We start from the raw sequence: 11960 nt of genomic DNA on the forward strand, positions 1-11960 counted from the left end.
AAACTCCTAGTTAGCTGGTTATTGTCTTCAATTTCTAAGAGCATGTTTAGACACATTTCCAAATGTCAATACTCTTATGAAATTTGGCTTATGCTGGAAAAAGAATTTGTTAGTGATTTGAAAGCTAGAGCACTTCATCTAAAGAACTTACTTCAAACTACTCACAAAGATAATCCTAGTATTAGTATGTAAGGAAAATGAAAGGATTTACTGAAAGTCTAGCAGCTAGTGGACAGATTGTGTCTGAAGAAGATTTACTCCAACATATATTGGATGGTCTTGGACTGAGTATGATGTAGTAGTTGTTAATCTCACATCTAGATTGAAATCCAAAGATTCAATTACTTTTCAAGAAGCTCAGTTCCTCCTGCAAAAATACGAAATTAGATTGGAGAAGTTTAACTCAGTAGACTTTCATAATAGCTATGTTAATACTGCATCAACAGTCCCTGTTAGACATTCTTTACCATCTAAGATTGGTCCCTCTACTGTGAATGAGTCCATTGGCCAATTCAACCTGTCCAATAACTTTGTTCCATCATTAAGTAATTTTGGAACACCTTACACTAATCTCACTTATGTAGTATCTACTGGACAATTAGGACAATATTCACCAAATGTGCATATTGAATAGTTAGGACAAGTTCCATCTCATGGCCAAATAGGACAAGAATCCTCTACTGGTTCTATTTTTTGGTCAGTATTAATCTTCACCCTATAATCCTTTTTGCAAGAGGTTGTGGTAGAGGATTTGGAAGAAGTCAACCTATTTGTCAAGTATGTCATAAAGCAGGACACACTGATGTCCAATGCTATCATAGGTATAATTCAGCTTACAATGGGAGTTTGCCAAGCATTGGTTCATCAAATCAACGAGGATATTCTGGTCTTGGTGGTCAAGGAGGATATCTTGGTTCTAGTGGCATTGGTGTTTCTAATTCTAGTAGCTACAATTTACCAAGCCATCAACCTCACAGTTTTAGTCACCCTGCACCTCAGTCAGTCTACAACGATCCTCATGCACCACAACAGTTTCAAAATCAGTTAAGCATAGCTCATTTGTCAAACACTCTAGTGTCTCAACATCAATTTCCTACACCTAATCATGTCTCTAATCAAGCTCATTTGACTACTGCCCATCTAGCACAATCCCAAAATCCACTAATCAACACCAATTCCCTGCTTATACCTATCCAATAAACTCAATCAATGGAACATTGGCCCTTACTGCTACCTCATCCACTGTACAAGATCTCATTTAGTACATGGATTCAGGTGCTATGAATCATGTCACCTCTTATCCCAATCAACTGAGTTCCAACCAGGATTATGGAGGTTTTGAGCAACTTCAAGTTGGCAGTGGTGAGTTTTTGCCATCTCTCATACAGGTTTCACTTATCTCTCTAGTAATTTACATTTCAAATGCTTATATTTGAAAAATGTACTTTGTGTACCTAGGATAACTAAGAATTTACTTAGTATCTCTAACTAAAGATAATGTTGTTGTGGTTAAAGTCAATGTTGATTGTTCTGTTGTAAAGGACAAAATCACCAAGACAGTCTTACTGCAAGGAGAACTTAAAGAAGGTCTATATCAATTGACTATTCCACCTGCTCTGTCCTCTCATTCTTCATCTCTATCCTCTCATTCTTCATTTTCAAAATTACCTGTTTCTTATGTTAGTACTGTTGATTCAAATATGTCTATTAATAATCTTGAAACCTCTTTTGCTTGTTTAAATAAATCTTCTTAGGATAGTAGCAATAATACTCTGTCTGTGTTCAACAATGAGGATACATCTGTGTAGATTTTCTCTTGTAATGTATATGTAGGTTCTGAATCTTGTAAGCCAGCTTGTACTGATTGTATTTTACCTACTACTGTAAACACTGCTACTAGTGCCAATATTAATAATGATCAAGATTTGCTTTCTAACAATTGTCATGCATATGCAATTCCTGATTTTTGTAATTCAACATTTGTTGAATGTCCTTTATCCAATGTCAAAGCTGTAACTACTAATGATATCAATAAAAACTCAGTTTTGCTTATTTCTTCATTTAACTTCACTGTTAAATCTGATTTTGATTCTACTCACAATGATTGTGCTGTGCCATCTGGTTACTTAATCAAAACTAGTTTTGATAATTCCATGCTTTGGCATATGAGATTAGGGCATCCTTACTCTACAGTCATGAATAAGATACTTACTAATATGTTAAAAATCCACTCCTTTAGTTCACCTTCTCCAAAGCTTGCATCCTCCATTCCCTTTTGTGATGCATGTCACTTGAGAAAATTGCATCAAACCAGTTTTCCTTCCTCTCAATCTAGAGCAACATCACCCTTAGAGCTTATTCATAGTGATATTTGGGGTCCTGCCCCTATTGCTTCTCTGAAGGTTTTAAGTATTATAACCATTTTTTGGATGATTTTAGTCATTTCACCTGGTTATTCCCCCTTAGAACTAGGGGTGGGATAATCCGGCTAATCGAACCAAATTAGGAAAACCAGAAACCGAACCGGTTATTCGGTTTAGACAAAATGCAAACCAAAATCAAACCAGTTTTCGGTTGTAAACCAAATCAAATATTCAGTTTGGTTAACCAGTTTTCAAATTAACCCCTAAAATTCTTTAATTTTTACATTTAAGTCCCTAAATTCAAATATTTATTATTTTGTATATAATTTCATGCTATTTTTCTCTTTTATTTTGGCATTATTATTGCATTCTTTGTATGAAAAATACATTAAATTACCTATTTGCAGATACTAAATCCAGAATATGAAATAAAAACATAAAGAATTCAATTACACATTACTCAATAGTCAAGCAAAAAATGGTTTTAGTCCAAATATTTGGACAAGCCAAGCAAAACGAACAACACAAGAGCAGGCCAAGCAAAACCAGCAACACAATGATGGAATTGTAGTACAATGGTTTTTTAATTTGTATCTCTTACATTAAATAATACAATGGTTTTAGTAAACCAACAACAGCCTTTGGACAAGCCAAGCAAAACCACCAACACAACCCAAGAGCAGCAGCTGAAAAAACCTAGATGCAGCACCTCAAAAACACCACGAGGAGGCCAAAAACAGTCTTCACACAACCACAAACTAGCTCACAGACCGCAGAAAACAAGACACCAGAATAGCCAACAAAGAAACCATCCACCAACCAAGGCCTTATGCCAACAAAAAACAGAACAAATAGCCAAGACAAAGATTAAGGTAAAGATTGAGGCCAAGACAAAGATTAAGGTAAACAGCCAAAACAAGTTCATGTATATATTATAATATAATTCATTGTAGCTATCTGTAGTTTAAGGTAAAGATTGAGGCTTCATGTTACCTGAGCAAGCGGTAGCTAGTGGAACTGGAGAAGTGGCAATCGGTGGAGACTAGAGGAGCTTTAACTGAGAGTGAGTGACTGACTAACAGTGAGATGAGTGTTAAAGAGATGAGAGTGAATGTGAGTTATGAAACAGGGGATGTGATTAAAGGGTTCAAAAGATACACATTCCTTGGATGAGAAAGACGTGGAGTTACGTTTATGGCTCTGAGATTGGAGATGCGACGACGGTGGAGATTGTTGGGTGAGTGGGTGCTGGGTGGTTGTTGTGGTGAATGGTGATGCTGGGTAAGTGGGTGTCAGCGTGGCCCTACTAGGTGCTGGCAAAGTGCGAGATCGGAGCTTGGAAGGGGAGAAGAGAAATAGAGAAGTAGAGATGAGTGTGGGTGAGTGGGTGTGGCCGTGTGGGACTGTCAACTCACTGTGGGTGGCGACGTGGCACTGGTAGGTGCTGGTGAATGTGTGAAGAAATTAGAAATGAATAATGAAGATGGAGTGGATAGTGACCGTGGAGTGACTAGAGAGTGGAGTCTGCTCAGTAGTTAGTTGGTGTAGAGTATGCACTGTGCACTGTGGACGTGTGGAGATCGAAGCTTGGAGGCGAAGAAGAGAAATAGAGAAGTAGAGATGTGAGGTGAAATGGTCTCAATAGGTCACAAAGATATTCAAAAAAATAAAGGGTAAAATACAAATTTTTGCTTATATACTTAGGGTATAACCGGTTTAAAAACCAGTTCCGGTTAACTGATTTGGAAAATATCCCAAACCGATTTTCCAATTTTTTACATTTTGTAAACCGAACCGGTTTGCAAAAAAACCCAATTTTTGGTTCGGTTTCGGATCGGTTTCCGGATTATTTATCCCACCTTTACTTAGAACCAAAGTTGAGGTCAAGTCAACCTTTATAAGATTCCATCACTTGGTTGAAAGGCAATTCAATTGCAAATTGAAATGCCTTCAATCTGACCAAGGAGGAGAGTACAAAAGGTTGCTCTCCTACCTCACTGTCATTGGAATTCAATATAGGCATTCATGTCTCATATACGTCCACAAAATGGAAGAAGTGAGAGAAAGCATCAACATATTGTTGAGACATGACTTACATTGTTAGCCCAAGCTTCTATGCCTTTGCATTTTTGGTGGCTTGCCTTTGATACTGATGTGTTTCTCATTAATAGAATGTCTTCTCATGTTTTGAATCATATTTCACCTTATCAATTGCTCTTTCATCATACACCTCATTATGATCCTCTTAAAGTGTTTGGTTGTGCTTGTTTTCCATATCTTAGGTTCTTTAATAAACATGAGTTTGTTTTTCATTCTTCAAAATGTGTTTTTGTAGGATATAGTCTAGTTTATAAAGACTATAAGTGTCTTGATTCTCCTGGACAATATTTGTTACTCCTAGTGTTAAGTTCAATGATTCGATTTCCTCCTTTTTCAACTGACTTTGTTCATTCTCCTGTCTCTTATTCTTCTTTTGAATTCTCTGATATTTCACCTATTTCTCGCTTGCCTTTTCTTTTCATTCGTTCTACTTCACATTCCCTTATTCCTCCTACAGTAAGCTATCCTTAAGATAAGTCTTTTTCACTAAATCATAAGCAAGGTTCTCCTAATGAATCTAACTTTAAATTTTGTTCTGCTGCATCTCATGATACACTTCTTGAGTCCTGTTCTAATCAATCTACTCTTAAACACTCTAAGTCTTCTTCATTACATATTCATCCTTCATCGTTTCCTTTAACCAAAAGTCACACACAGTCTCCTCCTATAGTATCTTCACCTGCATCAAGTCATACACAGTCTTCTTCTATAGTATTCTTACATGCATCTATCCTTTCTTGTTCACCTGAAGTTGCTCAGTCCTCCTCATCCTTGTTGTACTCTCATTTACCTTCACAATTATCTTCACCAAATTCCCTATCAACATCTGATTTCGTACTTTCTCCACAAACCATTTCCACTACAGCATTCGCTTCCACTTTTCCTCTTGAAATTGACCTTTTTACTTCATATCCTTTAGCCACCACTAACAAATTTACTCCTAGCTTAAATCTATCATATGCTCACTAGTAGCAAAACAGCAACTGCCTCCAATGCCATGGCCCTCACTTTCACAGGATCTGTTATCCCTGAACTAAGTTCAACAATTAAAGCTCTTGTTATACCTGAATGGAAGCAAGCTATGCAATCTGAATATGATTCACTAATGCTTAATAATACTTGGACTCTTATGCTTTTTACCTATGACATGAATGTGGTAGGAAATAAATAGGTTTTCCGGATAAAATATCATGCTGATAGTAGTCTTCAAAAATACAAAGCTAAACTTGTGGCCAAGGGTTTTCAGCAAACCCCTGCCTTAGACTACTTTGAAACCTTCAGCTTTGTTATCAAACCCTCCACAATTTGTATTATTCTCACACTTGCAGTCACTCATCATTGGGATATCCAACAAATTGATATGAATAACGCATTTCTTAATGGTGAGCTAAATGAGACAATCTATATGCAACAACCTTCTGGTTTTCTTGATCCAATTCATCCCTCTTGTGTTTGTAAGCTGAATAAGGCCTTGTATGGACTTAAACAAGCCCCTAGGGCCTGGTTTGATAAGTTGAAGGTAGCATTGTTAAGCAAGGGGTTTCACAATTCAGTGTCAGATTCAAGCCTTTTTGTTCATCATCACTCTTGTCATGTTACGTACATACTGATTTATGTTGATGATATTCTCCTTACTGGCTCTAACATGGACTTTATTCATCAGCTAGTTAAAGATCTCAATGTGCAATTTGCCTTAAAAAATCTTGGCTCACTTTACTATTTCCTTGGAATAGAAGTGATGAGATCAGATTGTGATATCTATTTAAGACAGACTAAATGCATTATAAACTTACTTTTAAAGACACAAATGTTTAATGCACACCCTTGCTCCACTCCTATGGCACTTGGTACCAAATTGTTCCCTACGGATAGTGAGATGTTTGATAATCCTACCTTGTATAAAAGTACACTTGGTGCTCTCCAATACCTAGCTCTCACCGAGCTTGATATAAGCTTTCCAATCAACAAATTAATTCAGTTTTCGCAGTCTCCAACAACCTTACAGTGGTAGGCTTCCAAGAGAGTTCTTAGGTACCTCAAAGGTACTCTTAATCATGGGTTAATGTTCAGACTAGCAACTGCCCTACACATAGAGTATTATGTTGATGTTGATTAGGGTAGCAGCATTGGTGATTGCAAATCAACTAGTGGGTATTGTGTCTACTTGGGACCCAACCTAATTCAGTGGAGTTCTAAGAAACAAAAGGTGGTCGCATTATCCTCTATTGAGCCAGAGTACAGGGCATTAGCTCATACTACCACTAAAGTTGCTTGGTTACAAAATATCTTTACTGAACTTCAGCTTTCTCTCGTCTAACATCTTGTAGTTTGATGTGATAATGTAAGTGTTAGGGCATTGGTTGCAAACCCCGTATTTCATGCAAGGACCAAGCACATTGAAATTAATGTGAACTATATTAGATAGCAAGTGCCAGCTGGAAAAATTTGTGTGCAGTATGCACCAACTAAGCTACAAATTGCAAACATCCCTACAAAGGCATTGTCCACTACTTAGTTTCATACACTCAAAATTAAACGAAATGTTATAGCTACTGATGATCCGACTACTGCTTTGACTAAAATGGTGTATACATAAGTCATTCTTGGAAAATTTGAGAAAATAAAAGGTATTACAGGTGCTGCTGAAATTTTTCTTGCTGCGAATTTGTCTTTCAATAAAGATCCTACAACATTTCAATTTGTGCTAGATTCTCAAGTATAGTAGAAATTTTAATACAGTGCAACACTTCAAGATACATTTAACTTGTGTTGGCACCATTTGAAGCAAAAGCTGCAGTGAAGTAACCATTTTGCAATTGTAGTGAAGTAATCAATTTTTTACTTCAGGGGAGCTGTAATTGTTCAAATATTACTAAGGTGGTTTAGCCTTAGGTGTATTTTCACTTTGTATTTTCAATTTGGTTAGAAGGTCTTGTTCATTCTAAGTCAAGCTGCAACTGTTATCATAGTTTAGCTTGAGGAGAGCTATTGAGAAGACCTTCAGTAGCGGTTTAGTTGCAGGGGAGCTGTTGAGAAGACTTTACATAAGCCCAAAACACTACCATTTCTATAAAATTAAATAGCAATGCTGTGTCGTTTTGTAAAAAAGAGTAAAGTGATGTCGTTTTGTGAAAAAGAGTAAAGTGATGTCGTTTCGTAATTAATATTTTTCTAGTTAAAAGTAGTTATGTACATTGAGCTCGTCAGTTGTTGAGCTACTGAAATAATATTCATTTTTCTGCTCAATTTCACTCTCTCAAATTTTCTCTCCAAACCTTAAGATTCACAAAGTCATCTATGATACAATTGAAAAACTTACAGCCCCCCAAGGATAGATATCTAATTGGTCCCACACATCAAAATGTACATAGTCTAAGATAGACTTAGTGAAATGTTTACCCACATTAAACTTTATCCTGCTCATTTTTCCATAAATTTAATTTCTCTATTTTATTCCCTCCTAAAACATTCTGTTTGCTTAGATCAACTAGACCTTTCTCACTAACATGTCCCAGCCTCTTATGCCATAAAGAGGTTTTGATATGTTTCTGTAAAGATGATACAGTTGTTGTTCTAGTGATGGTTGATCCATTTAAACATACAGCCATTTTTCTTCTCCCCCTTCATAACAACCATGGACCCTTTAGTGACCTTAAGAATTCCACCTTGAGCCTTATAGCCATAACCATTTGAATCTAGGTGTCTTAAGGAAATCAAGTATGAATCTAACCTCTGTAAGTAACTTAGTACTACCATCATGCAGATTCAATCTAACATCTCCAATGCCTAAGACTCTACAAACTGCATTATTACCCATCAAAACCTTTCCAGACTCTAGCTTCTTAAAATTCATCAAGAAGCTCTTATTTGGAGTCATATGAAAAGTGCATCCTAAATCTAGAACCCATTCAAAATCTAATTCCTTTTCAAAAGCTGCCAAAATATATGAGCTCTCATGCCCATCAGAAGCTACATCTACACTCCCACTAGCATTTTTTCTCCTAACTTTTTCTTCCTATCTAGACAATCTCTTTTGAAGTGTCCTTCCTTATGACAATGAAAACATTTTCTCACAAATAATTATTTTGATTTTGATCTCCCTCTAAAATGCCCTTTTCTTATAAGTTTTCTTTTTAGTTCTACCTCTCACATTAAGCCCCTCACCATCTAGCCAACCCTCTTTCCTAAATTCAGCATCCTTTGTAGTGATTGTCACCACAACTTCATCTAGTTCAAGGATCTGCCTACCATACTTCAAAGTATCAACAAAGTTTGCATACATTTTTTGCAAAGAATTTATGAGAATGACAGCTTGATCCTCATCCTCAACCTTGACACTTAGATTCTCTAAATCCTAAACCATGAAATCATTCATATTCTCTTCTAAAAGGCTTACTCTCACCCATTTTAAACCCAAAAAACTTTTGTTTTATAACTAACCTATTAGGAGATGATTTGGACAGATATAGAGAATCTAATTTTTCCCAAACTCTCGCTAGTGTAGTCATTTTCTTTACCTCTCTTAAAACTTTGCCTCCCAACCCAAGTATTAAGGTGCTATAGGCTTTATCTAAGAGTTCTTTCTTCTCTTTCTCAATTAAGGTCTTTGATAAACTATCTTCACCTTCCAAAGTAGTTGATAGAGCATCCCTAACTAATACAACCCTTATTTTCATTTTCCATAAGCCATAATTATTGTCACTGGTAAACTTTTCTATCTTAAACTTAGACATGTCTATGTTCCAAAAAAAAAAAAAAAAACCTCACTATTACTAGGAATTTGAATAACCCCAAATTTCTAAACCAAAAACCTTAATTTCAAATCTGAACTCTAGATAGTCACAACTTGAATAATCTCTAATACCCAGACCTAACTTCGATCTGATACCACTTGATAAATCTAAAGACTATTCAGTTTAAAAGTAAATCTGGAACTCTAGTCAATCTTCACAGATCAACAGATATATCAACAATAATAACAATGGAAATATGAAAAATTAAAGCAACAGAACATAAATGAAAAAGAACACAAAGATTTTTAGTGGTTTGGTAATCAGATTGATCTACATCCACTCTTCAAGGCAGCAAGCAGTACTCAATTACTAAAGCAGGTAAACTTTATAGAGTTTTTGCCACACATAGCTTACAAATAAAACCCCTATTTGTTTACCTCTGTAAAACCCGTATCACCCCTTTTCTTTTCTCCTCTATCTCTAGTACAACAAATCATTAGCATATATACAAAGGAAAAAATCTAGAGAAGGGACCATGTGACAATCTTCTCACCAAGGCCGTTCAATTCATCTCGTGATCTCTATAGCTCCACATCGATCTCCATTGTAACGGCTTTTCTCTCTCTGTAACCAAGATAGAAAAGTCGAGAAGAGTGAAACTAAAAATGCACTTGAATGAATACCACAAACACCCTTTCATTTCCCTTATATTTGCTTTGACCAACTATTCAATTTTTGACTCCACATGTGACTGAAAAAGGTCCAAGTCAGGTGCCACATCATCACGACCTATTTAATCTCACTTCTATTATACATACATCTCTTTAACTTCCTCGCTATCATCAATTCTTCATTAAGAGTAAGAGAGATGGAATCAATAGAAATGTCTAATGCATCACTAAGAGGCCAAGCTGAAATATGGCAACACATGTTCGGCTTTACAGACTCAATGGCCTTAAAATGTGCGGTTGAACTCCGTATAGCTGACATTATTAACTAACAAAGTGGCTCTGTCACCTTGCCCAATTAGCTTCATCTATTGCCTCACCCTCCCCAGATATCTCCTATCTCTCAAGCATCATGAAGTTACTTGTCCGCAAAAATCTTTGTCACAAATCATGACTCCAAGAGTGGAGAAACCCTCTATGGGCTGACCCACTCATCAAGATGGCTTTTACGTGACTCTGAGCTAAGTCTAGTACTACTTGTATTTCTACACACTCATCCATGGTTTATGGACCCCAAGCACTGTTTTAGCCAATGTGTTAAAGAGGGTGATATGGCTTTTAAGAAGGTTTATGGAAAAGGGATTTGGGACTTTGCATCACACAATCCTGAATTTAATAAATTCTTCGACGATGCTATGGCCTGTACGACCAAGATCATTTCCAGGGGGATTATATCAGGATACAAAGATGGGTTTAGTAGCATTGGATCGTTGGTGGATGTAGGAGGTGGAACTGGAGAAATGCTATTTGAAATTGTGAAATCTTATCCACATATTAAAGGCATCAACTTTGATTTGCCTCATGTCATCGCCACAGCACCCGAGTACGAAGGCGTCTCTCATGTTGCCAGCGACATGTTTGAGGCTGTTCCTCAGCAGATGCTGTTATTATGAAGGTAATTAGTCGAGCGGTTAGCTATATTTTATTACATTTGCAATACTTAATATGGATGAGTATAGTCTTGATACCCATTATAAATACGAACAATTGTCTGTCCCTAATGTTACTTTTACTGTTAAGAGTAATTGTTGGTTCAATTCCAACTAAATAATTCTTGCAAGACTTATTCAATCTAATTGAATGTAAATTAATTTATAAAACTTTCTCTTCAGTGAATATTGCATTACATGGAATGGTGAAGATTGTGTCAAAATCTTGAAAAATTGTAGAAAAGCAACTCCAGAGAAAATAAGGAAAGGTTATAATTGTTGAAGCCGTTTTAGGATTTAATAATAATAAGCTTTTTGATGAGACACGGCTGGTATTTGATTTGGTTATGAGAGTAGACACCAATAATTGTATGGAGAGGACTGAGCCTGAATGGAAAAAAAAATTTAGAGTAAGCAGGATTCCCTCACTACAATATCATCAACATTCCGGCTTTTCCATCCATTATTGAAGCATTTCCCAACTAATTGACGATAAATTAGTATTGGCTTCCCAAGGTTAATTTAATATTTATATTGTTTAGATTTATTTTTTAAATAAGTTGTGGTTAAAAATTATTGTTGACGATGTTATGATTAATTATATTAGTCGTGTGGTAAATTGTTATTATTAATTAGTATTAGTAATTAATCTATGTGTGTCAACTTTTTTATTGTATTTAATGTCCTAATAATTACCTGAGTTAGTACTATTTCTTAATAATCTATTTAAATGTGCTACTTTAGATTAAATAATTAAATTGTAAATTTGAAGAATTATATATAAATATCATATATCTAAGTTTTGCATCCTATGATCCTACACAATCAACCATCTCATCACACACAATGCATAGAAAAAAAAAAATATATATATATATATATATGAAAAATATTTAAACAAAACTTTAAAGCTAGATCTCTAACGCCAACAATTACGTAACAAAATTCAAGCACAGCTGCTCACAAGTCATCCACCTCTAACCAAATTTGAGTTCGCCATCCCACAAGCGCCGTTGACTCATCGAAGTTGGAAGTGGAAAACGAGATACAAAACGTCAGATTCTTCAATGTGCCCTCAAACTCACGGCCTGCCTCATTGTATGTTAT

At 35.9% G+C, this 11960-nt stretch overlaps 1 pseudogene; it reads left to right on the forward strand.

The window, feature by feature from the left end:
• The first annotated feature begins 10064 nt into the window (after nucleotides 1-10064).
• On the forward strand, nucleotides 10065-11339 carry LOC116119356 (annotated as a pseudogene).
• Nucleotides 11340-11960: the final 621 nt, after the last annotated feature.

This window comes from Pistacia vera, unplaced genomic scaffold, assembly GCF_008641045.1.
Source record: "Pistacia vera cultivar Batoury unplaced genomic scaffold, PisVer_v2 Contig883, whole genome shotgun sequence".
NCBI classification, from domain to species: Eukaryota; Viridiplantae; Streptophyta; class Magnoliopsida; order Sapindales; family Anacardiaceae; genus Pistacia; species Pistacia vera.